Source organism: Hemitrygon akajei, chromosome 5 (assembly GCF_048418815.1).
Source record: "Hemitrygon akajei chromosome 5, sHemAka1.3, whole genome shotgun sequence".
Taxonomy (NCBI): domain Eukaryota; kingdom Metazoa; phylum Chordata; class Chondrichthyes; order Myliobatiformes; family Dasyatidae; genus Hemitrygon; species Hemitrygon akajei.
In genome coordinates this window covers 19,021,512-19,049,455 of record NC_133128.1, presented here as the reverse complement: position 1 = coordinate 19,049,455, position 27,944 = coordinate 19,021,512, and the positions used below count along the sequence as shown (strand labels likewise).

Genomic DNA, 27,944 nt, shown 5'->3' with positions numbered 1-27,944 from the left:
TTGGTTTTTTAAATATAATTTAATGAGGGATTTGGAGGTGCTTTGGAGATCAAAGGCAAATATTTAACACTTTGCTATGTATAAAAGAGTCGTTGTCGTGGCTATCCCTCGAGGTCGAGGATGATGGTCTTCGTTCTGTTGATCTATCACAAGGTGAAGATGCCTGTGCGTGTATTTGTTTAACATGTACTTGATGTTGCACTCTAAAAAGCACACGATACTTCACAAATCACCAACTGATTCCAATGGCATGGAAACCACGACGACTGGAGCTGATGGATTTGTTGCAGCCTTCATTCGCCTTCACAGCCATTGAGTTCGAAGTAACTTCGTCTGCCTGTTCCACCGTTGAGGTCTTAGTTGGATTGTTCTTTGTCAGGGACCTCACCCTCGACCTTACCGCCATGGGTGACCCTACCAGGAGCATAGCTCCAGACGGCATCGCTCTCGGGATCTCAGGACCACACAAGCTTCTCCACCACGACAAGGTGACAATCTATGGAGAAGATAAAAGAGTCAGACAAAAAAACAGTGAGGAAATTAGACAATAATACTTGTCAAGGGAAATTAGACACTTTTTTTCTGGGCAGGGGGGCAAAATGTTAACACCTGTATATTTAAAATGATGCTTCCTGCAGAAAATGGGAAGATTTGAAATAATTGAACAATGTATTCGGAACTTTACAGCATTTTATTCATCAAATCTGAGCAGCAATAAGGTGAAATCTTACTGGAGATTGTTATATTCTCTAAGCATCAGTTTCAGGTTCCCATTAAGAGTCTGGCTGATTTTCTGTACATGCTTGTACTGAAGTTGAGAAAAGAAATTGCTTTCAAATCTGGATCAAGAACGTGTCATAACATTAACCTGATTGTCTGCGCTTCTCTTGAACTGTGTAATAAGTTCCTGTTGTTTATTTAGTTCTGATTCATACAGCCTTAAAACTAATCTTACTGTACAAAGGCACTTGCCCAGTAGCCTGGAATGAACCACCTAGTTCATCTATTTCCTTTGTACGGTTTTAACAGGAAGCACTATATGAAATCTTGGCCCACGTTTTGTCGGCAGCATTCTTTGGCAGAAGACACCTTTATCATAATGGTGACAACATTTGTCATTGCCTAATTGTGACTGACTTTAAATAGGAATGATGAAAGATTTCCCACTTTAGTATAGACTGAGCAGCCATGCTTGTCCAGTCAACTCTACACTGACGACAAGCGGCATACAGAAGGAGCCAAGTGGCTGGGATTTACAAAGTTATGCAGCTAGTGCAAAGCTGATGCCTTTTGTTAGAATTTTCTTCTGAAAAAAAGCTTTGCTACATACATGAATTGAAATCTACTTGCATGAAAGAAATATGCATTAGTTGTTATTGTGAATTTTTCTAAGATTAGTGAATGGTAACTTCTCAGTAAACATTGTGCAATCCCTTTATTAAAATGGAAGAAGAAATTATTCAAATAGATTTAACTTTTGGCATTAAACGATCTGCCTTCTTGTCAATGTTTCTGCAGAGCATGTGATAAAATTACTTTGAATTTTTAGGTGGTCCTATTTTGTACAAAAGTATTCAAAAGACTTTTTCTGGTTGGCTTTGCAACACTTGGAACAAATAATAAAGTTATCTTAAAACAGATTAATGTATTTTGATATCAAAACTTACACAGTTAGTTTCAGCCTAAAGCTTTCAGAACACCCTAAATGAAACATTAAAACTGTTCTGAATTTAAAATCAATGAGTAATGGACTAGCAATTGACACGAGATGAACCAAATGTTGAGTCAGGGTTCAATTAACATCTCACTCAGTCAGAATCCGAAGGCATACTATGGTAGACCAAATATTTAACTTATTGAAGTCCTCGTAACCTTCTGTACACATGCAATCATCTCCACATGTACACAATGCACTTGCTGTATCAATCTTCTTCATTTGACAATCAGACCCCAATACTGGTTAATTATTTCTCTGGAACTATTACAATATTCATCATCACAAACAAGAGAAAATCTGTGAATGCTGGAAATCCGAGCAACACACACAAAATGCTGCAGGAACTCAGCAGGTCAGGCAGCATCTAAGGAAAAAAAGTACGGTCAACATTTCGGGCCGAAACTCTTTGGCAGGACTGGAGAATAAAGCTGCGGAATAGATTTAAAAGCAGTGGGGGGGGGGGGGGGGGCGGGGGGTGAGAGAAACACAAGGTGATAGGTGAAACCTGTAGGGGGAGGGGAAGGTGTAAAAATCTGGGAAGCTGATTCAATGTCTGTAGTGAGATGCTGAAGATGTTCTATAGGTCAGTTGTGGAGAGCGCCCTCTTCTTTGTGGTGGCGTGTTGGGGAGGCAGCATTAAGAAGAGGGACGCCTCACGTCTTAATAAGCTGGTAAGGAAGGCGGGCTCTGTAGTGGGCAAAGTACTGGAGAGTATAACATCGGTAGCTGAGCGAAGGGCGCTGAGTAGGCTACGGTCAATCATGGAAAACCCTGAACATCCTCTACATAGCACCATCCAGAGACAGAGAAGCAGTTTCAGCGACAGGTTGCTATCGATGCAATGCTCCTCAGACAGGATGAAGAGGTCAATACTCCCCAATGCCATTAGGCTTTACAATTCAACCGCCAGGAGTAAGATATGTTAAAGTGCCAGGTTTAATTGTATTTAATGTATTTAAGTAAACTACTTAAGAACTTTTTAAAAGCTATTCTTAATGCTTTTTGAGAGAGTGATTTAGATGCATATCATATTTTTACTGAGTTAAGTATTGTATGTAATTAGTTTTGCTACAACAAGTGTATGGGACATTGGAAAAAATGTTGAATTTCCCCATGGGGATGAATAAAGTATCTATCTATCTATCTATCTAGTGAAAGAGACAGAAGGCCATGGAAGAGAGAAAAAGGGGGGAGGAGCACCCGAGGGAGGCGATGGGCAGGCAAGGAGATAAGGTGAGAGAGGGAAAAGGGATGGGAAATGGTGAACGATGAGGGGCATAACTGAAATTTTGAGAAATCAATGTTCATGCCATCAGGTTTTGAGATTACCCAAACAGAATTTAAGGTGTTGCTCCTCCAACCTAAATGTGGCCTCATCCCAACAGCGGAGGAGGCCATGGATGGACATATCGGAATGGGATTGGGAAGTGGAATTAAAATGGGTGGCCACTGCGAAACCCCGCTTGTTCTGCCAGGTGGAGTGTGGTCTCCCAATCTACGTCGTGTCTCACCAATGTACCGGAGGCCACACCGGGAGTACTGAACATAGTAAATGACCCCAACAGACCCACAGGTGAAGTGTCACCTCACCTGGAAGGACTGTTTGGGGCATTGAATGGTAGTGAGGGTGGAGGTGTAGGGGCAGGTGAGGCACTTGTTCCACTGGCAAGGATCAGTGCCAAGAGGGAGATCAGTGGGGAGGGACGAATGGATGAGGGAGTTGCATAGGGAAACCTCCCTTCCCTTTCTTGATTTTATGGTCTCTATCTATGGAGACAGCTTATCTACTGATGTCTATTACAAACCCACTGACTCTCACAGCTACTTGGACTCATCCCACCCTGCTACTTGTAAAAACGCCATGCCCTTCTCTCAATTCCGCCATCTCCACCACATCTCCTCTCAGGATGAGGCTTTTCATTCTAGAATGAAGGAGATGTCCTTCTTTGTCAAAGAAAGGGGCTTCCCTTCCTCCACCATCAACACTGCCCTCACCGAATGTCTTCCATTTCATGCACATCTGCTCTTACCCCATCTTCCCGCCACCCTACCAGGGATAGGGTTCCCCTTGTCCTCAACTACCACTTCATCAGCCTCTGCATCTAGCACATAATTCTCTGAAACCTCTGCCATCTCCAACGGGATCCCACCACCAAACACATCTTTCTCTCCCCTCTGCATTCTGCTTTCCACAGGGATCACTCCCTATGTGACTCCCCGGTCTATTCGTCCCTTCCCATTGATCTCCCTCCTGGTACTTACCCTTGCAAGCAGAACAAGTGCTACATCTGCCCCTAAACCTCCTCCCTCTCAACCATTCGGGGCCCCAAGCAGTCCTTCCAGGTGAGACAACCCTTCACCTGTGAGTCTGTTGTCATTTACTGTACTCAGTGCTCCTTGTGCGGCCTCTTGTGTATCGGTGAGACCCAATGTAGATTCAGAGACTGCTTCGCCAAGCATCTACGCTCCATCCGCCAGAACAAGTGGGATTTCCCAGTGGCCTCCCATTTTAATTGCACTTCCCATTCCCATTCTGATATGTCTATCCATGGCCTCCTCCAATGTCATGATCAGACCACACTTAGGTTAGAGGAACAGCACTTTATATTCCATTTGGGTAGCCTCCAACCTGATGGCATGAACATTGATTTCTCGAACTTCCAGTAATGCCCCCACCCTTAACCATTTCCCATCCCCTTTTCCCTCTCTCACCTCATCTCCTTGCTTGTCCATCACCTCCCTCTGTTACTCCTTTCCCTTTTTTCTTTCTTCCATGGTCTTCTGTCTCTTTCACCAATCAACTTTCCAGCTCTTTACTTCATCCCCCCTCTCCAGGTTTCAGCTATCACCTTGTGTTTTTCTCTCTCCCCTACCCCACCCCACCCACCTTTTAAATCTACTCCTCATCTTTTTTACTCCAGTACTACCAAAGGACTGTACGCCGACTATACTTTTTTCCGTAGCTGCTGACTGGCCTGCTGAGTTCCAGCAGCATTTTGTGTGTGTTGCTCAGATTGCTCACAATATTCATCATTATTGAAGTACGCATTTTGATAGGTAAAAACTTTAACATTGACTTTAGTTGTAGTTCAGTGGTTCCCTAGGTGGACAACATCTGAGGGGGCAATAAAGATAAAGGGAGCAATCAAGGGTGCTTGGTAGCAAGGGGTACTGCTGAGGTATTACAGAGTTAATTTAACAAGTGAATTACTTATTCGAGGCCTGTGATCCTCGGTGCCTCATAATCACCTCATCTCTTGCTAACTCACTGTCGTCGTCCTACAGTCAAAGTACATTATAGTTGTTGAAAAGTAATGTGACACTTCTGTATTTGACATATCGTGAAGAATCTGGACTGAAGAAATTGTGTTATTTCAGGGCCTTGCCTGAGCATTATTGCCAATCACTACTGTAGTACAGTGTTAGATGATTCCTGAACTCAGATTGTGCAGTGTTGCAATTCCCATGAATTAGGGTATGGAATTCAATAAGGAAAAAGTTCAGAATCTGCCCTTTCAAATGGCCTAGACTGCATTTCTCTAGCTTACGGCCGAATCAAGATATCACTGCCTCACTTTAAGTACGTTCAGAGAGAGAGTCAAGTTTTGCCTGAGCTATGATGATGTCACAACTTTCCCCTTTACTGATCGCAGCACTTGAGGATGGACTTAAACTTGAGTGATTGGTCGTGGTTGTCAATCCACACTGAAAATGGCAAGAACAGACTGAGCGATAAAGGAGTGTAGACAGTCTTGAGTGGAATATCTGAAATATGAACTTGCTGAATACCAGCACCAAAATAAACTTTAACAATGACTAACCATGAGCAGAAGCTGTGAGTTGGTTTTGTTCCACTGGGTTACGAGTTGGAACTCTCCAATATTAACTATGGTTGTATTAAATGTGTCAGGGAGCAAATAAGGAGACCGAGTTGTCAAACAGACCTACAATGATTTGATTGTAGATCAGATTTCTACAAAAGATTTTTTTGGTGGGCTTTTTCAAATTTTAGTGAATTTAGGGGAGAGCAGAGTTATTTTCTGTGCTCCTGCCATTGTGGTCTGCTGATTAGTGAATAAGTCAACTCTCTGGTTGGGTCATTTCTTCTCACCAATGAGATTAAGCACTGTTGCAGCAATCATAAGCACCCCTCTGCATTCCCCCAGAAAGAAGAAGAGTGAAGGCAGACGGATTTCCTCATTCTCGGTGAAACATTTGCTGAGATTGTGGAAATGCCTGGACAGGGAAAAGGTGGTGCCTGCAAAATTCAGTCCAAGCCCAATTCTTGCTCATCCCAGGCCAAACTACAGTTCCCAGTGGGCCATGTTCAACAAAACATTTCATTGTTCATTGCTAAATCTGGAACAATTGGAGAACAACTGATTCTGCCAGCATAAACAGAGATTCTGAGAATGGTTTTGCTTAAGTCACCAGAACAAATAACTAAAGTTATTCTGCTCAGTGACAACTCTGTTCAAAGAGAATAGATGAAATGTCTGAGTATGTGGAAGACATATTGTGCAACATACTTAGGACAACAGATTTGCTCCTCAGTTGGATGAGTCAACGTTGCTAGGCAACAAATCTTTGCTTCTTGGTTATGTTTGTTTCGTAAAAATGAAAACACTTTTCAAGAGTTGTTATTTGCAAAGGGAGTAGAAACAGATATAAAGGGAGTGTCAATATTTCAGGTTGTTGAGCAATTTTTCAAAGAGAAGGATATTTCACTCGCCAACATTCTTCCCTGTGTAACAGATTTGGCACCGTCTATGACAGGATAGCACTGTGGGGTTATTACACTCTTGAAAATAGCTGTACCTAACATATTTACCGATCATTGTGATTCACAGACAACATCTTGTTGCAGAAAACCTTGGTGGTTGCCCTAAGTCCCATGCTTTCAATTTTTTGACCATTTTGTGAGCTTTGTATTGAGAATGATGAACAACTTGAACACTTGCTGTCGCACACAGAAGTCTGATGGCTCCCAAAAGGAAATTGCCTGAGACGCTTTTATGTGCTTTTTGAAACTATGATAAAATTATTTGAAGACTCGAATGCTTCACTGAGTAATCAACTCAAGAATATTAGGCATGACATTGCTTATTTGTCAGAACTATTTGCAAAGTTTAATGGAAACAGTCTTCAATTGCAAGGGAATGATGTGTGAATCTTATGAAAGCCAGATAAGCCTTTCTGAATTAGAAGAGAAAGAAAGAATACCGGGTGATGATCTTTAAGAATTTTGTGTCCACCTGGCTGAACTGCATAAAGACATGTCAGAAAGATTTCAGGATCTTCCCTCAATCTAAATTCTAGATTGGGCACTAAATGCATTTGTTATGAGGAATTCACAGGGAGAGTGGAGGAAAAACTGATCTTGCTACAAAATGACTTTGAGGTGAAGCCAAGATTCAAAAAAATCATATCAAGACTTTTGCAGAAAGTAATCTCTGTATGGTATCCTGCACTGTGAAAAAAGGCCAAGAAGTCCTTTATTACCTTTCCAACATCACATTTAGAGGAGTGAGGTTTCAGTGCAGTCACCTGACTTCTTTCAAAGCAATGAAACAGATTCCAAACTACTGAAACTTCTTCTGAAAGATGTTCTGCCTAATGTTGAGAAGCTGATATCACTGCACCAAACCCATCCATCTCACTGAAAGGAGAAAAAGCAATGAAGTAGCGAATAGTTGGACTAGTAATTGTTGATGAAAATTGCTTTTACTGTAATTAAATAGAGAAATAACTTTCTCTGTAGCTTTATATGGATTTGAATTTTTTTTGCAATTGTCATTGCTTTGAATTTGCAGTTCCTATTTTCTTTGACTGTGCATCATAAGTCAAAATTCTTTATAGTTTTTATGTAATGGCTGGAAAGGGAGGGGTGTCACTGGAGATGCGGTCTGGGAGTCAAGGGATGGTAACACTAAGAAGTGTGGGAACCACTGAGATAGTATGGATAATCTATGTCCATAGTTCCCTCAAGTTGGTAGGGTTGTTAAAAAAGCGAATGGTGTGTTGTGCTCAGAGTTGTGGGAAATTAGTTCAAAAGCTGTAAGGTAGTGCTGCAGCTTTATAAAATCCTGTTTATACCACACTTGGAAAATTGTGTTCAGGTTCTGCTTGCCCCGTTATATGAAGGATGTGGAAGCTTTAGAGCGGGTACACGAGATTTACCAGGATGTTGGTCAGATTAGAGATCAAGTCTCATGAGGAAATGCTAAGAGAACAAGGGCTTTTCTCTTTGGAGGATGAGAGGTGACTCAATAGAAGCGTACAAGAGGATAAGTGCCATAGGTATTTTTAAAGTCTTTCCCCTCTCATCCTAAAGCCACATATAGACAGACTGGGCAGTCAGCATCTTTATCCCAGGGTAGTAATGGCTACCAGGAGGAGGCATAATTTTAAGTGATTGGAGGATTAAGTGATTGGTAGTTTTTTTTATACGGAGAGCTGTGAGTGCATGGAACACGTTGCCAGGGGTGGTGGTAGAGGCAGACACATTAAGGGCATTTAAGAAACTCTAGATAGGTTCATGGATGATTGAAAAATGGTGGGCTATCGAGACAGGTGAAGACACATCTCTACCACAGGAGGTGTAAGGGGCTCCTTCCCTCTGCTAGCCTGCAGGTCACCCTTGAGCAAGGTGTAGCTCCTACTTAGCCTGCCAATCAGAGCTATATGAAGCCATGGGAGCAGGTGGTGGATGGTCGTATGAGCAGCCGGTGCATATCACAAGTCCTGGTTATGCAACCACTGACACCGGGCAGACAATCTCTGAAGAATATTGACAATGACTGGGGTCACCCATCTTGTAAAGACAGTGCCCAGAAGAAGGCAATGGCAAACCACTTCTGCTGAAAAATTTGCCCAGAACAATCACAGTCATAGACCATGGTCGCCCATGTTGTATGACATGGCACATAACGAATGAATGTTGTAGGAAGGAAGTGCTAGATTGATCTTAGAGAAAGTTGAAAGGTCCACACAACATTGTGGGTGAAAGGGCCCGTACTGTGCTGTAATGTTCAACGTTCTATAGCATTCAGCCATGGTTTGATTCTATTGAGATATGTGGAGCATACAGAATGGTATTCAAGGCCTAGCTTTCAGAATCCCTATACAACTGGCTGAAAAAGTGAGCTGTCTCAGAGACTGCCCGCTGCTCTGCTCCATCAGGCATATCTCGCCCATCTGTGGACAAATTTGTTATCTCCCGAATGGTCACAGCAATCAGCAAAAAGATCCCACAAAACTGGAGTGGAAATTAGTCATCCTTGAGAGACTGCCTAAGAAGAAGGATGCTGGAGCTTAATTGCAATATCTATCAACATGATTAACAGAGCTTAGTGAAATGGTAAAACTAAATCCCAGGACTGTTTAAATGTATCAGTTTCTGGATTGGGTGCAAAGCCGTGCTATGATTACAGCATGCTCATATACCTGATTATTTATTTAGTTGTTTCTTATTAAAAGGCACTTCACAGAAGGAATCAGGAGCTATAACTATAAAAGTGCTATTTAAATGAATTGGATAAATTAATCTAGAATGGTAGTACAGTCTTGTGGGGCCGATGACCCTTTCCCTATAGCCAGAGCAAGACCACATCCATGAGATTGGATGTCCATGGTATCGGACGATGACAGTTACTGTAGGTTTGTCCAGTCCTGTTGTGCGTTCATAGGAGGCTGCTGAGTCCAAGTTGTGAGTGATGTCCACAACAAGGACATGAAAACTGTGCTAGGTCTGGAAACGGAGACACTGCTACTGTTTCCTTCTTTGTTGGGCAGCGATTAGTACTGCTCAGCGTCTCTCCTCCAGGCTCTGGAGAGCGGTTCTAACCGAGGCTCGCCAGCCACTCTGGTCTTGCGCACTCTGTTCCAGCATGTGCAATGTTATTTTTCAAGCAGTTGTTGACCCTCCTGTGGGGTCTGCCTCAATTTCTCTTACCCACGGATGCTCAGCACATAGTAGCTGCTTGTGGTGTCAGGAATCCTTCATGTGTATGACATGCCCTGTCCACCGCAACATTGTGAACCCTGCCCTGTCGAGGACTTCTGGTATTAGATCATGGCTAAATATAATAAATTAATCGATCAATCAATTTATTCATCATTATTTATGTATCTGTTTATTTCTATAGAGATACTGCATAGTACCAGGCCCTTCAGGCTCAATGAGCCCACGTCACCCAATTACATCCATGTGACCAATTAATCTATTAACTTGTACGTTTTTGGATTGTGGGAGGAAACTGGAGCACCTGGAGGAAACACACAGAGTCATGGGCAGAATGTACAAACTTCTTACAGATGATGACAAAATTGAGCTCAGAGTGTCGGTGCTGTAATAGCGTTACGCTAACCGCTACGCTACCATTGCACCCGCTTTATCTTTACCACATGACCTTCAGCTATATTTATGGTATCTTACACAGATCATTTCACTTGGCAAAGGTACACACTGCACGCCTTCTCTTCACTAATCATCTGGCTCACCAGAGTGGGGGGATAGCAAAGTGTGTAGTGATCTTCAGGGATGAAAGACACCCGACACCATGTGATGTACAACTCCATGGATTACTTCACATATTGGACCAGATAATGCTTGCTGAAGGCATGTAGAAAGTGTATGGACTTGCCTTATCTATGATATTTAAATACATTCAATATGTCTTGAAAGTTAGTTAAATCATTTTTATCATTACCAATTGCCAAAACGTATAAAGACAGATTCCATGCTTCAAAAACAACTAAATAAAAGCAATAAAGAAAGATAGGCATTCTGCCCCCTTGTGCCCTTCCCTATTCATTCAAACAAATAAACTTGTTCCTCGCCAGGTTTGGCAGACAGACAACATGGAGCTGCACGCTGTGAAATCATTGCTGCAGATTCAAACATCCAAGTGCTGCTAGAAAATACCCAGCAGAGCCTGGCCATAAGCTTGGGTCTTCCATATTTGTAAAGGTGTTCAAAACTCACTGATACTATGCAATCATTTGGTTCCTGAACTGGTGTTAATGAAAATATCTAATCAGCCAATCATGTGGCAGCAACTCAATGCATAAAAGCATGCAGACAGGGTCAAGAGGTTCAGTTGCTGCTCGGATCAAACATCTGAATGCGGAAGAAATGTGATGTAAGTGACTTTGACCGTGGAGTAGTTGTTGGTGGCAGATAGGGTGGTTTGAGTTTCTCAGAAACTGCGGGCCTCCTGGGATTTTCACACACAGTCTCTAAAGTTTACAGAGGAAACCAAAAGCATCCATTGAGAGGTATTTCTATGGGTGAAAGTGCCTTGTTAATTAGCTAAGTACCTGTTGTTGGATGTTTAATTTTGTAGCTAGGAGAGACATAATGAAGTACTGGTACCTGTGGAGTTTGAAGTGTTACTGAATGTTTGGTGTCATAGTTTTTGTTCCTTAAGGTGGCTTAGGTAAGTACTTGTTTGATTTAGATGTTTGGTCGTGATTTTTCAGGGATTTATAGTACATTTATTATCAAAGTATGTCTGCAGTATACAAGCTTAAGATTTGTCTTCCCACAGTCAAACCCAAAACAAAGAAAACCATAGGACCCATTAAAAAACATTCAAACCCCCTCCCATGCATAAAAAAACCCAAATTGCACAAACAGCAACAAAAAAAAGACAGCTGAAAAACACAATATCAAACACAAAATCGAAAGACTCCGGGCATATTCAGTGCTGTTCAGCTTGGTGTCTGCAGCAACCCCCCCCCCCCCCCCCCGATTCAAAATTGTCCAAATTAGCAACAAACCAGGAGCGATCAGAAACCAGAATCACATCATAATGTGAACGACAGACTCTGATCCACAAATTGCATCGATTAAACCTTGCCCAAGACTCCAGCACAATCATCTGGCAGCATCGAGCAAAAGGGAGAGAGGAACCAGCTGAGCACAGAGACCTTCCTCCGGCAGCAGCAGCGAAGAGGCTAGTAGATGGCGCTGAACATCCACTTGGCTTCCATACTCACCTTGATGATTTCGACCTTTCTTGAGACTTTATTGGATGCGACTAGCACCCCATCTCCAGGCTTCTTGGCCTTGAGGCTGCACTCTTTGCTCCAAGCCTCCTGTAACTGTCATGGAGGCAGCAAAGTGCCTGATTGCCCTATCGGCCTGAAAGCCCACCACCAAAATGTAGATCAGAAGCTCCAACAGTAGCAGAACCATATTTGAAAGAAAAAGAAGATGTAAATGAAGTCATTTCGTGAACCGTCTGTAGGATGTTGCCCTTGGTTGTGTTCTTCACTGGCGCCTTCTTACTGTTTGTGAATAAATGGTTAATGCACTTACTCATAATTGTTATCTTTTGTCCCACTTACCAAACCCTTGATTCTCCTTCCATGTAACATATGAACCGTGTCAAGTCCTGGTGTGGACTGACAACAGTGTGGGATTTGGGAGTCTCACTAACCTGACGATGGGACGCCCATAGACTGGTCAGATAAGCTGGACTCTCACGTGTTGAAAATCAGACACCACATCATTTCTGTACTTAATGAGGTGGGATTCCCCAAAAGGAAGGCAAGTTGAAGGGATGCTTTCTGGCTGTGGGCAGCCATTGTAAGGTATCAGCATGAGATGATCACACGGGGATAGCAGGGCATAGTAGGCCTCAAGATCAAGGTGGAAATGTGGCCTCAGTGCAGTGCTACCATAGGGGTTGTCCAGTCAGCACAGACCCAGACCACGGAGCTAGAAGACAAGAGTATGGAGATAGCCTGTCAGCTAATGAAGGTACAGCAATTAGAGGCGACCTGCCAAGCTAATTAGCAACCCGATCCTGTTAAGGTCCAAACCTCGACACAGCAGGGCAACGGTACCAACACATGGATGGGGGATGGGGATGTCTGAATGGATCAGGTGGGTGTTTTAGGGAGGGTGGTTGTCCCAACATGAAGTCAATAATTGCCTAAGGGCACTGTTTGCTTTGCATAAGGAGAAATGCATCACTATGGGATAGTTTGGCAGCAGGAACCCTTCCCTATCTGAGTGGGGCTTAAAGCCCTGAGTGTGGTGGAGCTCAGTAAAGGAAGAGCCCTTCGCCACTGGGCATATATGGCAATAGTGATAACTGGCCAGGGGAGGCAGATCTAGCTTCTGCCATGATAGGGTATTTAGTTACTGCAGTGGCTCCCCGCTCAAAAGGAGAGGGGTTCTTCTTAATGGGATTGCCAGTCAGGTGCCCCATAAATGAAGTAAGTGCTTTAAGGGCTGGTATTTCCCTACATATGATCTGTTTAACTGGAAGGGCCGAACTCTGCAAGTGCCTCCCCAGCCAAAAGGGAAGGAAAATAATAGTGTAGGGAGTGTGATAGGCCCAGGTCCAACCAGTCAGTGGGACACAGCGAGTGTGAGCGGGAACGGTACCCTGGGTTGGCTGTGTCTACGCCGAATGCTGCTGTGAAGGTGGGCACTCTCTGGATGCTGGATGGCACCTTTTGGATAGGGGGCTCCTGGTCTTACCCATGGCCCCTCACGGGATGGTATGGCTGCTGCTGTCTGGGGTATGTGGTGCCGTACCTACACCACCTCAGTGCCCTGGATGTAAACCCTGCTCATGTTGATCAGCATCAGCGAGGCAGAAAGATTTTGGATGATAGCCTTTCCCAGAATGATACGGCCAGACTGTCCCGGGAACTGATACGGATGTCCTTAAATTACCTGTCACAAAGAAAGGTGACACTTGTGCTGTTATCGGTCAAGAATGCTGTATCAACATTCCTGACGAATTGGGGAACATCACTCACCTGGCTGATTACATCTGACAGTCAGTAGATAAGATTAAATGGGGGACCAGTTCCATAGCTAATGTACTCTGGAGGGAGGCTGGTGGCCATTTGGGGTGCGAGGAAGCTGGTGGACCACTATAGACCACTGGGGGTGACTTTTGGGCTTATAGTACTGGGTATTGTACTTCTGTGTTTTATATATAGTTTAATGGGGTGTTTGTGGGTGTCATAACAGTCTGAGGGCCAGATAATCACAGAGTAGTGTCTCTCAAGGGGTGGATGTAACGTGAAGTGTTAGTTTACTTGCCGGTTGAAAGCTGCTTCTGCTTTGCTGATCATCCATTGGGCCATTCGAGGGAAGCTGCAGCTCTTTCCTGGTTGTCTTGTGCAGGAAACCGTCCACTTTATAGAGTGGACAGCCAGCACCTCTTCCCCGGGGCACCACTGCTCAGTACAAGAGGACATGGCTTTAAGGTAAGGGGTGGGAAGTTCGAGGGGGATATTAGAGGAAGGTTTTTTACTCAGAGAGTGGTTGGTGTGTGGAGTGCACTGCCTGAGTCAGTGGTGGAGGCAGATACACTAGGGAAATTTAAGAGACTACTAGACAGGTATATGGAGGAATTTAAGGTGGAGGGATATATGGGAGGCAGGGTTTAAGGGTCAGCACAACATTGTGGGCTGAAGGGCCTGTACTGTGCTGTACTATATTCTATGTTGTTCTATGCATGATGACACCAGTTTCTGGTTCCGGGCACCTCAGAGGTATAAGAATAGCAGGTGCAAAAGACTTGCTCTCTTTCCTTTGTCTCCAGGAGCTCATCTTCACAGTGATGTTGTGACCAGTGCTGGACAACCACTGGGAAACTGTGCTGCAGGGATAGGAGTGGCCACATGCACACTTAGCTGAGAACCTGGTGAATGTTTAGTTTTGCAGTTGTGTAACTTGGGGAGAGTTAACAAAGCACCTGTTGAGTTTGAAGTGTTACTGAATGCTTAGTGTCATGGTTTTTGCAACTTACAGTGGCTTAGATGAGTACTTGTATGACTTATGCGCTAGCTGGAGCGTTTTACTCTTTGTAAATAAATGATTAATATGCTTACAGGTAATCGGTTTCTTTTGTTCCACTTACTAATACCATGAACCTGCTTCCATGTGACAAAATCTGAATCTGAGTCTCAGTCTGTGCTTCCTTCTCCACAGATGCTATCTGCCCTCCCATGTATTTCAAGTACTTTTCTGCTCATTATTCTGAGTAAGTAGATTCTAGCTAGATGCTCAGCAAAGCCTTTGTGATACTGTTTAGAAGAGATTTCTTTTCTAGGCTTCATTTTCTCTGTCTGCTCTACTCAGGCTCTGCTGACATTGCATTTAATTGCAGGATATCCTTCATGTCCAGAAGGTGACCACCTATTTCCACGTCGTCTCCTTCATAGCACACCATCTTTTCACATTTCATTTCCAAGTGGTTCTAATACTGACTAGATGTCCTTTCAAAGTTGCTGACACTGTCTTTGGACCACATAGATCCTAACCCATAGAGGTAAGAATTAAGGCCAGATTGCATTAGAGTTCAAGTTCAGCTCAGGATTCGGAGATGAACGGTGCCAATTCTTCAGTACAGGCTTCAACGGAGTCCATTCTTTCTCTGCCAGACAGGGAATCCCTGGTGTTATGACTATGAAACGCTTCCCAGTTGCTATCAGGCTGATTTCAGAACTGGACAGATTACAGTGAAGGATTTAACAAGCCTGGCTGTGAACCACCTACAGGAGGCAAATCAGCCTGAATGACAAACAGCTTCAGAAACTGGCTCACAGTCAGAATTTTTTTTTGCAACCCAATTGAAATGTTCCTCTGAAGTGACATTTTCAGGCGTGGATCTACTTTTAATTCAAATTGTAAGATGCCTTCAGTGGATGAATGCAAGTCCTTGATATTAAGTGAATTGGAAGTGTAAATAACTGAAGGGGTGAGAATGATTGGTTTTATGCCAAACATCCTTCAACATTTTTCCCAGTATTGAATGTTGTTTTTCATACTAAGTTGCTGTCTTTCAACAGATATCTAAGCCTAGAGAAAATGAATGTGAGTGCTGGGCCAGGAATTGGGCTGGAACTTGGAAGAACACTATGTTATATAATTTCTGTTGTGATGACATAAACTGAAAATGTCATATCAACTTAGGAAATCGACATAGGTCATTCCAGTATTCATCTTAAAAAATGTGTGGGAAAAGGGAACCAAGGAAACTACCAAATGTAATAAGAAATGTTTCAGTGTTTGGGACCATGTTTTGTGTTAACCATGAAATCTCAAACTGTTAGTATTGGCAATGCAGCATTATTGTGATGTTCTCATTGAGACTATGCTAAGGAGTGCTATTCTGACTGGTTTCACGGCTAAAAATAATGAGTAGAGATGGGATTCTTTCATATCAAATCGTGCTGGAATAGTTGGACTTGTGATACGATGGGTGACATAGCCTGCCAATTTCAGCGTGGCAGAAACACAAGTCATTCTCAATTAAGAGAAAGCTCCAACTATGAAATAGAACAGCAAACTTTACAAATGTACAGCAAGATTAAAGATGAATTAACATTTCAGCTCAGCTCATCAATACACATTTTTTTAGAAACAGGTAGTGACAAGGGAAGTCCATTCACACCACAGAAATTGACTTTCCAATGTTGCTTTCCAGCAGTCAAATAACACTTTGTTGAGAAGGGAGCAATAGAGAGAGAGAGAGGAAGAGAGGGAGAGAGAGAGAGAGAGAGAGAGAGAGAGAGGGAGAGAGTGAGATAGGAGAGAGAGAGAGAGAGAGAGAGAGAGAGGAGAGAGAGAAGAGAGGAGAGAGAGAGGTGGGAGGAAGGGGAAAGAGAGAGGGGGAGAGAGAGAGAGAGAGAGAGAGAGAGAGAGAGAGAGAGAGAGAGGGAGGGAGAGAGAAGGGGAAGAGAGAGGGGAGAGAGAGAGAAAGGAGAGGGAGGGAGGGAGGGAGAGAGGGAGAGGGAGATGGAGAGAGAGAGAGGGAAGAGAGGGAAAGAGTGAGAGGGAGAGGAAAAGAGAGAGAGAGAAAGGAAGAGAGAGAGGAGAGAGAGAGAAAGAAAGAAGAGTGTGAAGAGGGAGAGGGGTGTAGAGAAAGAGAGAGAGAGAGAGTGGGAGATCACTTAAGATAAAAGCAAATAAAGGAAGTGGGGTGTACTGGATCAGTCATTGTAGGAGCGGGCCATTGTTGGAGTGGACAGTAGTAGACTGGGCAGGCTTTGGGCAAGAACGGGTAGATGCTCTAAGTAAGTTTCTAGTATTTTTTCCCTCTCTGTTTATTGATACAAAGCTAGTATTGTAATTATGGATAGAGGATTGGTGGGTATGTTTTCTGAGATCTGGACGTCTGGAAGACCTCCAGTCACCCTGATAAACGAGATCTGCACAAATTGCATCGAGCTGCAAGCTTCTTACCGACCATGTTATGGAACTGGAACTGCAATTTGATGACCTTTGGCTCATATGGAGAAAGAGGAGGTGATAGACAGGAGCTACAGAGAGCTAGTCTCCGTTAAGTTGCAGGAAGCAGGTACCTGACTGACTATCAGGTGAGGGAAAGGGAACATGCAGGCAATGCAGAACACCCCTGTGTGGCTGCTCCCCTTAATAATAAGTATACTGCTTGGACACTGTTGTGGGTTTGAGGGAGGGGGTGCAATATACTTGGGGAAACAGCAATGACCAGGTCTCTCTGGCACTGAGTCCTGCTCTGTGATCAGAAGGAAAGTAGGGGAGAGAAAAGGACTGAAGAAGTGAGAGGGAATTTCATAGTTAGAGAAGCAGATTCTGTGAATATGAAAGAGACACTCAAATGGTATATTGCCTCCCAGATGCTAGGGTCAGCGATGTTTCAGATCAGATCCAGAGCATTCGAAAAGGGAAGAGTGAGCAGCTGGGAAGTCATGGTACATATTGATACCAACGACATAGGTAGAAAAAAGTGTTATATTTGAAGGCATGCAGTATTCGGGATAAGGTACATGATCTTGTAGCAGAGATTGGCAGGTATGGCATCATGGGCATCACTGAGTCGTGGCTGAAAGAAGATTGTAGTTGGGAGCTTAATATCTAACAATGCACATTGTATCGAAAGGACAGGCAGGTAGGCAGAGGGGTGGGGTGGCTCTGGTGGTAAAAAAAATTAAATCAAATCCTTAGAAAGAGGTGACATGGGATCAGAAGGTGTAGAATCTTTGTAGGAAGAGTTAAGAAACTACAAGAGTAAGAAGACCCTGATGGGAGGTATATACAGACCTCCAAACAATAGCCAAGGTGTGAGATACAAACTACAATGGGAGATAGAAAAGACATATAATAATGGCAATGTTACGGCAGTCAAGGGGATTTCAATACGCAGGTAGATGAGAAAATCAGGTTGGTGCTGCTTCCCAACAGAAGGAATTTATAGAATTTCTAGAGCGGCTTGCAGCTGAGCCCACCAGGGGATTTGATGTTGTGTAATGAACCAGATTTGATGAGGGATCTTCAGTTAAAGGAACCCTTAAGAGGTAGTGATCATAATATGATAGAATCCATCTACCCATTTTTTCCATTTGAGAGGAAGAAACTAAAGTCAGATGTATGTATGTATGTATGTATGTATGTATATGTATATACACATAACTATGAGTGCTATATGTGTTATGTGACATGTGCTGTTGGTACTGTGTCACTGTGTTTTGCATCTTGGCCCCGGAGGGACCCTCTTTCATTTGGCTGTATTCATGTGTACAGTTGAATGGCCATTAAACTTGATCTTGATCAGTATCAAAGTGGAGTAGAGGCAATTCCAGAAGCAAGAGAGCGGAGCTGGTCAAAGTCGACTGGAAGGAGACACTAGCAGTGATGACATCAGAGCAATAATGCTGGTTTCAGGGGGCAGTTCAAAAGGTACAGCATAGATAAATCCCAAAGATGAAATATTGTAAAGGAGGATGACAAGGGATGTGAAAGACAGCACAAAAGGAAAAGAGAGGGCAGAAAGCTTTCTTTACCACCTATCTACCAGTGCCACCACTTTCCATGAATTACGGACCTGTATTCCCAGCTCGCTTTGTTCTACTTCACTCCTTAAGACCCTACCGTTCACTGTACAAGAGCCACCCTGGCTGGTGCTATTGAAGAGCAACACCTTGCACTTGTCTGCATTAAATTCCATCTGCCATTTTTAAGCTGATTTTTCCAGCTGGTCCAGATCCTGCTGCAAGCTCTGATAGTCTCCTCACTGTCCTTTACACCCCCTATCTTGGTGTTATCTGTAAGTTTGCTGATCCAGTTAACCACATTGTCATCCAGATCATTGATATAGATGACCAACAACAACGGACCCAACACCAATCCTTGCAGCACACCACTAGTCACAGGCCTCCAGTCAGAGAGGCAACCATCTACTACCACTCTCTGATTTCTCTCACAAAGCCGATATGTAATCCAATTCAATAATTCATCTTGAAATCCTAGCATTGAACCTTCTTGACCAACCTCCCTTGCGGGACCTTGTCAAATGACTTGCTAAAATCCATGTAGATAACATCCACTGCCTTGTCTTCATCCACTTTCCTGGTAACTTCCTCAAAGAACTCGATAAGATTAGTTAGATAAAACCTACCATGCACAGAGCCATGCTGACTGTCCCTAATCAGTTCATGTTTCTCCAAATACTCATATATCTGTCCCTTAGAATACCTCGCAATAACTTTTCACTATTGATGTCAGCTCACCAGTCTAAATTTCATGGTTTATTTCTAGTGCCTTTCTTAAACAGTAGAAAAACATTAGCTATCCTCCAATCCTCTGGTACCTCACCTGCCGCTAAGGATGATTTAAATATCTCTGCTAGGGCACCTGCAATTTTTGCACTTGCCTCCCAGAGGATCAGAAGGAACACTGTTTCATGTCAATCTTCACTGTCTTCACTGCTAGAAGACTCTAGCAGTATGCCAGAAATTCTAGCGTGTCAGGAGGCAGAAGTGAGTGTAGCTGTTAAGCAGAAGGTGCTTGGGAAGCCATAAGGTCTGAAGGTAGGTAAGTCACCTGGATCAAATAGACTACATTCCAGCGTTTGGAAGGACATAGTTGAAGAGATTGTGAAGGCATTAGTAATGGTCATTCAAGAATCAGTAGATATTGGAATGGTCCTGGAGGACTGGAACATTGCAAATGTCACTCCACTCTTTATGAAGGATGGGAGGCAGAAGAAAGTATTTATAGGCCAGTTAGCTTGACTTCAGTGGTTGGAAAGATTCTCGAGTCCATCATTAAGGATGAGGTTTTGGGCTACTTGGAAGCACATGATAAAATAGGCTAAAGTCAGCTTTGTTTCCTTAAGGGGGAATCTTGCCTGACAAATCCGTTGGAATTCTTTGAGGAAACAACAAGCAGGATAGACAAAGGAGAGTCACTGGATGTTGTTTACTTGGATGTTCAGAAGGCCTTTGACAAGGTGCCGCACATGAGGCTACTTATCAAGATAAGAGGTCATGGTATTACAAGAAAGATACATGCATAGATAGAAGATTGGCTCACTGATAGGAAGCAAAGTGTGGGATAAAGGGGGCCTTTTCTGATTGGCTGCTGTTTATTAGTGGTGATCCGCAGGGGTCGGTGTTGGCCGAGAGGTAATGTTGCAGCTATATAGGACCCTGGTCAGACCCCACTTGGAGTACTGTGCTCAATTCTGGTCACCTCACTACAGGAAGGATGTGGAAGCCATAGAAAGGGTGTAGAGGAGATTTACAAGGATGTTGCCTGGATTGGGGAGCATGCCTTATGAGAATAAGTTGAGTGAACTCAGCCTTTTCTCCTTGGAGTGACAGAGGATGAAGGTGACCTGATAGAGGTGTATTTAGATGATGAGAGGCATTGATAGTGTGGATAGTCAGAGGCTTTTTCCCAGGACTGAAATGGCTAGCATGAGAGGGCACAGTTTCAAGGTGCTTGGAAGTAGGTACAGAGGTGATGTCAGGGGTAAGTTTTTTTACACTGAGAGTGATGAGTGTGTGGAATGGGCTCCCAGCAGCGGCGGTGGAGGCAGAAACGATAGGGTCTTTTAAGAGACTCCTGCATAGATACACAGAGCATAGAAAAATAGAGGACTATGGGAAAGCCTAGGTAGTTCTAAGGTTAGGACATGTTCGGCACAGCTTTTTGGGCCGAAGGGCCTGTACAGCGCTGTAGGTTTTCTATGTTTCTATGAATGAAAGGGTTAACACATGAGTTATGTTTTATGGCTTGAGCCTGTACCTGCTGCAGTTTAGAAGAATGGGGGGGTGGGGGAGTGGGATCTCATTGAAACCTATTGAATATTGATAAACCCAGAGAGAGAATGGATATGGAGAGAATGTTTTCTGTAGCGGGGGAGTCATGGTCGGCTGTGGAGGCCCAGTCATTGGCTATATTTAAAGCAGTTAATAGGTTCTTGATTAGTAAAGGCATCAAAGGTCATGGTGAAAGGCAGGAGGATGGAGTTAAGAAGAATAATAAATAAGCCATGATCAAGTGGCAGAGCAGACTCGATGGACCAAATGGCCTAATTCTGCTCCTATGTCTTATGTCTAAACCCATAAGCCTGCATATGGTCCATCTATTTCTGTTCGTTCATGTGCCTGCTTAAGTGGTTCAAACTTTGCTATCTGTTTGTACCATCTCTCCTGTTAGCAAGTTCCAGGTTCTGATCGTTCACTTTGTAAGAACTTGCCTTGCAAATCTCCTTTAAACTTCCCCTCTCTCACTTTAAACCTATAGCTTCTAGTAATTTACATTACCTGCTTGGGGAAAAATGCTCTTACTATCTACTCTGTCTATGCCTCTCATTATATAATAGACTTCTATCGTGCTGCCCCTCAGCTTCCCGTTGCTCTAGAGAAAATAATTTAAGTTTATACAGCCTCTCCTTTTAGCTGATATATTCCAGTCCAGCAACATACTGACAAACCTCTTCTGCACCCATTCCAAAGCTTCTGTATCTTTCCTATAGTGTGGCAGAAAGTGATCCATATGTACCCCGGTCAAAGTTTATACAGTTGCAGCATGAATTCTTGACTTTTATACTTAGCATCCTGACTGATAATGACAAACCTTTCCCACCTTATCTACTTGTATTGGCACTTTCCGGGGCTTGTACCCCAAGGTCCCTTCATACATAAGGGTCCTGATATTTATTGTATACTTTTTTCTTGCATTTGATCTGCTAAAATGGAACATTTCACACCTGTCAGATTAAACTCCATCTGCCAGTCTTACATCGAGATTTCCAACTGATCTCAAGCTTCCTGTACCCTTTAACCTTCATTGCTATCAACTTCTCCACCAATTTGCCTTATTTGACGAATCAGTGGTCCCTTATGTTCAACAACATTATAAGTGGTAAAGGCGCAGATTGCATCCGGAGTATAGCCTCTGCTGTCAGATTTCTGAATGGTCCATGAACCCATGAACACTACCTCATTATTTGTACAACTTATTTTTTATACTTCTTATTGTAACATTTAGTAATTATTTTTGTCTTATACTGCAAAACAACAGATTTCACAACATATGCCAGAGATAGTAAACCTGATTCTGGGTGTAAGTCTTTGAAGTCCATCACCAACATTGACATGGTAGTAACACCACTGACTGGACCCTACAAGTCCTTAAGGACATGGCTTCTCGATTGGGTCTACCAAAGTTGCGAATGAACTAACAAAGGAGACAAATCTACTTGACACTGTCCTCACTGGAAGGCTCCTAGCCCATGAGTAGTATCAGTAGAAGTGGCAAACAGTTGTTGCAGTGACGAATGTCTGTCTTCACAGTAGATTAAAGATTAGCTTTATTTGTCACATGTACATCAAATCATACAGTGTATTGCATCATTTTGTGTAATGACCAACTCAGAATGAGGATTGTGCTGGGGTCAAGCCCACTAGTGTCACCACCCTTCAGGCATCAACATAGCATACCCACAACTCACTAACCCTAACCTGTGTGTCTTTGGAAACTGGAGCACCCAGAAGCAGCCCATATGGTGATGGAAAGGACATACACTTCCCTTACAGACAATGGTGGGAATTGGACCCTAATCAATGATCAATGATGCTGTGAACTGATTGCACTAACCACCAAGCTATCGTGCTGCCCGAGGATACCCTCATCCTGCTGCGTGACATTAAAATTGTCCTACATGTGTAACTCAGAACAGATATGGTAGCTCAAATCTGGGCATTCATAAGGCACTCAATTCGTTACCAACAGTAGGAATGTGCATTACCACAGTCTGTAGTCTCATGGTATGGCATGTCCCACAATCTACCATTACTATAAACCAGGCAGTCAGCCCTGGTTCAACGAGAAGATAATATCCAGAGCAGCACCAGATACACCAAAAATCAAGGTGCAAATCTGATGGAGATTCAACACAGAACTACATGAATGCTGAATAGTAAGATCACACCCAATAAAAAGGGTTCAGCTTTGCAGTCCTGCCACATATAGTAGAGAATACTGGCGAACAATTAAAAGGGAGGAGCATAACTTCATCCTTGATGACTGCAGTGAAGGAGTTCTAAAACCAAGGATGAAATATGCATGATCATGTTCGGCTGGAAGTGTCAGATTAATGAACCATTTTGGCTTCCTCCTAACATAGTCCTCAGACAGTTTGATTCATTCCATGTTGAATATGATACCCTTTGAGAGCACTAGTTACAACATAGGCTTTGGGACCAGGCAATTTTAGTGTTTCTGTAGCGTAGAGGTTATCACATTCATTTAACACGCAATAGGTCCCCGGTTTGAAACCAGCCAGAAACATTCGGAGAACATTTTTGGGTGGCACGATAGTGTAGCAGTTAGCACCGGTAGTTAGCACCATTACAGCACCGGTGACCAGGGTTAAATTTTGATGTCTGCAAAGAGTTTGTATCTTCTCCCCATGACTATGTGCGGCTGTAACGAAACCCAATTTCCCTCGGGATCAATAAAGTATGTCTGTCTGTCTGTCATTTCTTTTGTGTGCTTTGGTTTCCTCCCACATTCCAAATGACGTATGGATTGGTAGGTGAATTGGTCTTGTTGGGCTGCAAGGGCCTATTTCCTTGCTGTATCCTTAAATTAAAAAAAAATTAAAATCATTGTGGCTGTAGTATTGAAGAGCTACACTTCAGGAGTAGGCATGTTTCTAGTCGAGCTGCTCAAGTAATGTTATGATGATGGTATCTACTCAACAATATGCTCTCTTAACAAAAAACAGTGGATATCCTATCCTATTATAATCTAATCAGCCTTCAATCAATCATCATCATCATCATCAGATTTTATTAACATGCAATTATGTAGAAGGTGTTGAACAATGGTCTTTGTGTACAAAACCCACTGCAGTTAATCTCATCTGGGCTGTATCAACTCACCTCCTTAACCAGCAACTTCATCATTAAGAAAATTTAAACACCACTCCCTCTCATTTTTTTTACAGCTGCATGGACAAACCATTGCACTGAGCAGGAAATTTTTACAAGGCCCGAAAACTGCATTTTAAATGGCATCACTCCAGAACTGATTATCCGTCATTTGTGAAGTGGTAGAGCCGTGCGCAATCATAATCGATTGAAAACGGACGTGGAAGCATGGAGAAACATTGGGAAATTCCAGGAAGACCTTCTTCTTTGCTGCTGCTGTTGTGAGGACCGGGACTCTGCTGGGAAGAACAGGCCCTCAGTCCTCGGGGTCGCGTTGCCGATGGCCGTTGACGGGGCCGTCTTAATACTCTCGGCAGAAGATGGTGCTCAGAGAAGGGGATGGTCGATGGCTCAGAGGTTCGACGGACTCAAGAGTCTGCTGCGATCAGGTCACTTTCGGTGTGTGCTGTGTCTGCGAGGCTGGTTTCGATGGAGCTTCCACTGTGTGCTGCGTCTGCGAGGCTGAGTCAGGCGGCGCCTTGGAAGTCCATAGCTGGAGTACTCCCTTCTGCCGCTGGCATGGGATGGCGAATCTGTCGGGACCCTGGGGACTTGTGGAAACTGTGGTGATTTCTTTTGAACTTACAGTCCTTTAACATCTTGGACTATTTTTACTGTGCCCATAGTCTGTTTTTTTTTAATCAATTATGGTATTGTTTGCACTGTTGTAACTATGTTGTAATTATGTGGTTTTGTGCAGGTCTTGTAGCTTTAGTTTTTGGTCTTGTTTTTGTCTGGTGGATTTGGAGTTCCTTTCTAGGGAATGCGCTAGATGGTAGCGTGATAATAATTAGCAGCAGCCTCTCCGGACTCTGGATTGGGGATTGCCAAACATTGCGTGGATTTTCTGGTGTAGTCTGTTTTGTCATATGCTTTTGTGATATCATTCTGGAGGAACGTTGTCTCATTTTTTAACTGCATTGCATTTGTGGTTTCTAAATGACAATAAACTGAATCTGAATCTGAATCTGAATCTCAATTGGCATTCAGTGGGCTGGTAATTTATTAAAGATGAGCTGACTTCCATTCTGTGTTTAGTGTTACAATTTGTAACAGTGTTGTAATTTGAAACACTAACAATGTAAATACATTGATGGTTTAAAATATTTCAAGATAACGGTTTTGGCATGTTTATATTTTAGAAAATTAATGTATTATATTTATTAACACAAATAATTACAGAATATTTCACAATTATATTAATATAGATTTCAAAATTATTTTAGCATAACGAAAATTATATTAACAATATACAAAAGAAAACTCCAGCTGCACGGCAATAAAGGCTATGTGCGTGGGAACTTTTCAGTTACTGTGAGGCTGTGCACCCATGTAGCTTAGAAGGTACAGTGGTTTCAGACATCTGGGATCCACACTTTCTGAACGTTTATCTCCTGGTAATACACTATCCAATTGTGGAAATATAATGCTGTTTCTTCCATGTCACTGGGTTTAAACCCTTGAGTTCCCAAACCAATAGCAGTACAATAATACTTTCATGAAAGTAACGGTTATAATTCACATGGGAGTAAGCTACCACCTTCTCAAGGATAATTTGATTTTGGCAATGAATAAAAACAGAAAAAGCTGGAAAAACTCAATAGGTCAAGCTGCACTGTGAGAAGAGAACTAATTAACTTTTCAGGTCAAATACCCTTCATCAAAATGGGATAGGAGAGAAAAGGAAGATCATATAGATGAAGAGAGGATAGTTATCTGTGATAAGGTAAAACAAGGGTGACCATGGGGATAAAAATTAAATGGGAGAATTCACAGAGTAAATGAGGCAATGGACTTTCCAGTCCCAAAAGAGTAAATAATGAAAAAGATTATCATAAACACAAGAGATTCTGCAGATGCTGAAAATCTTGACAGCACAGACAAAATGCTCAGTGAGTCAGGTAGCACCTATGGAGGAGAAGCTTCAGGCTGAGACCTTTCACCAGGACTGCATTAGGTTCTTGGCTTGAAACATCCACTCTTTATTCCATTCCATAGATTCTGCCTGACTGGCTGAGTTCCTCCAGCATTTTGTGTGTATATTGCTCAATAATAAAAAGCCAGCAAGATTTGACTAAATGTTTCTTCGCAATGCATTTGCCTTTCCTTAATAATGTAAATACATAGACAATGTAAGTTTGGGTATTTGGTCTGGGAAATTACTCTAATAAAGGGCCTGTAATGGTGCTGTATCTCTAAATAAAAATTAAAATAAATAAAACAATATAAAATAACATCAACTGAGGCATTGCAATGAAAGCATCTGACTGAAAGGATCTCACCATTATGCCTCGAACTGTTTCTGGATTTTTCTACAGATTTTTAACTGTGGGCTGTAGACATAGAATCATAGTCATAGAACACTACATATAGAAACAGGCCCATCTAGTGTATGTCGAACTATTATTCTGCCTTGTTTCATTGACCTGCACCCACCATCTGTACCCCTCTCATCCATGTACTGATCCGAATTTCTCTTAAATATTGAAAACATATCGCATGAACCTGCATCGACTGTCACTTGAGTCGGGTGTAATTCTCCAGCATTGTTGGATGGCGTTTCCATTGAAACAGTATTTTGAGAGTGAGGTTCAAATGTCACCCGTGTTTGGCAGCTGTCACTGGACTGATTCATCTACCCATTCCGCTTAAACCTATCTCATGCAACATAATCCAAAAGAAACCTTAGAATTACAATGCCATGGCACCTTCTGAGTCAAGGACGTGAAGAAATGTGGGTGTAATGGGAAAACTGCCTCATCCTGTAGTTAGTGTACGTGCACATGCTTTTTTTAGATGAGCTGGAACTAAGCAGATCTGCAGGCAGGTCAACATTGGAAAAAAGCAGAGAGGATATTCTGGCCATTGATATAACTTGCTTTGTGGGATCGTACTGTGCATAAACCGATTGTGAAATCTTCTACAAAAAGTACAGTGGTGGAACATAAATCAAATATCTAATTTGCTGCAATATGGCCATACACTGCATGGCAGCTAAATGGTATAATTGTTTATTAAATAACGACGTAGTCGTTTACTCACACCATTTTTGCCATTAATAGATTTTTCTGGTGTAAATGTGCAGGGTTAAAGATGACATTCCATTAAAATGCTTGCTCCATGCCTGTGTGAGGCTGATGGAATGCTCCGGGGAGGCTGGGGACCTCGTCTGTGTCTATAAAGCCCGCTGCTTTGAATTGTGTGACTTGTAACTGAAAAGTAAACATAATGCCATATACTGTACGTTATGTGTAAACTATTCCTCTTGTGAAGTTGGAGAATTAGAATTAACAGGGGTAGATCAGTGATACCAAGAGCATTAATAATCATGGGATGTGGAATCAAACAAGGTGATGGGACATGCTGGAGTACATTAATTACTGTATGTAAAGTTAGAAGTAATTGTCCATTTTCCCTATAGCTTACTTGACTGAAAATGTGGAATTTTCCATTCAGTTGTGGGACTCAAATATTACATTTTGCTGGGTTACAAAAATACCCGGAGAAGCCATAAAGTTATTGTTTTAACATAGTTTCCAATTCTCTGAAAATTTACTTACATCATCTATAGTGCAGTGAGACTCTGTAATCCCTAGGTCAAGTTTAAGCCTTCCCTTCAAATAGGAAATCATTCTTTGGTTTCAGACTTGATGGCATCCGAGCAGTCTGCCTTCTCCTGGAATTCAACATCTGCTATTATCCACGAAGAATGAATTTGCATTTTCTTTTATGGAAATACACTCAGGGTCACGTGGTGCCAGACTTTGAGCAAATAGCCGGGACTTGTAAAAGTGGCAGCTGGGATCCAGATTTCCAGAAGAACATCTCAATAGGCAGTGCAAAGAATGGATGATCTGTTCGGTAAACACGGCTAATAAAGAGTGGCTACCAGCACGCTGAGAGCATAAGCTCAAGAGAGACTGTGTCTATTTTATGCTGGGAACGCGGTACAAAGTGTGAAATGTTGCGAGGGAAATGCAAAGAT

General features: G+C 42.7%; 1 long non-coding RNA gene across 1 annotated transcript; it reads right to left on the bottom strand.

The window, feature by feature from the left end:
* LOC140727272 (uncharacterized) lies at nt 1-27,657 on the bottom strand. The gene is made up of 2 exons (XR_012098812.1): nt 27,520-27,657; nt 1-496 (listed from the first exon to the last, which is right to left on the bottom strand). It is a non-coding gene; the product is annotated as an uncharacterized lncRNA (long non-coding RNA).
* Nucleotides 27,658-27,944: the final 287 nt, after the last annotated feature.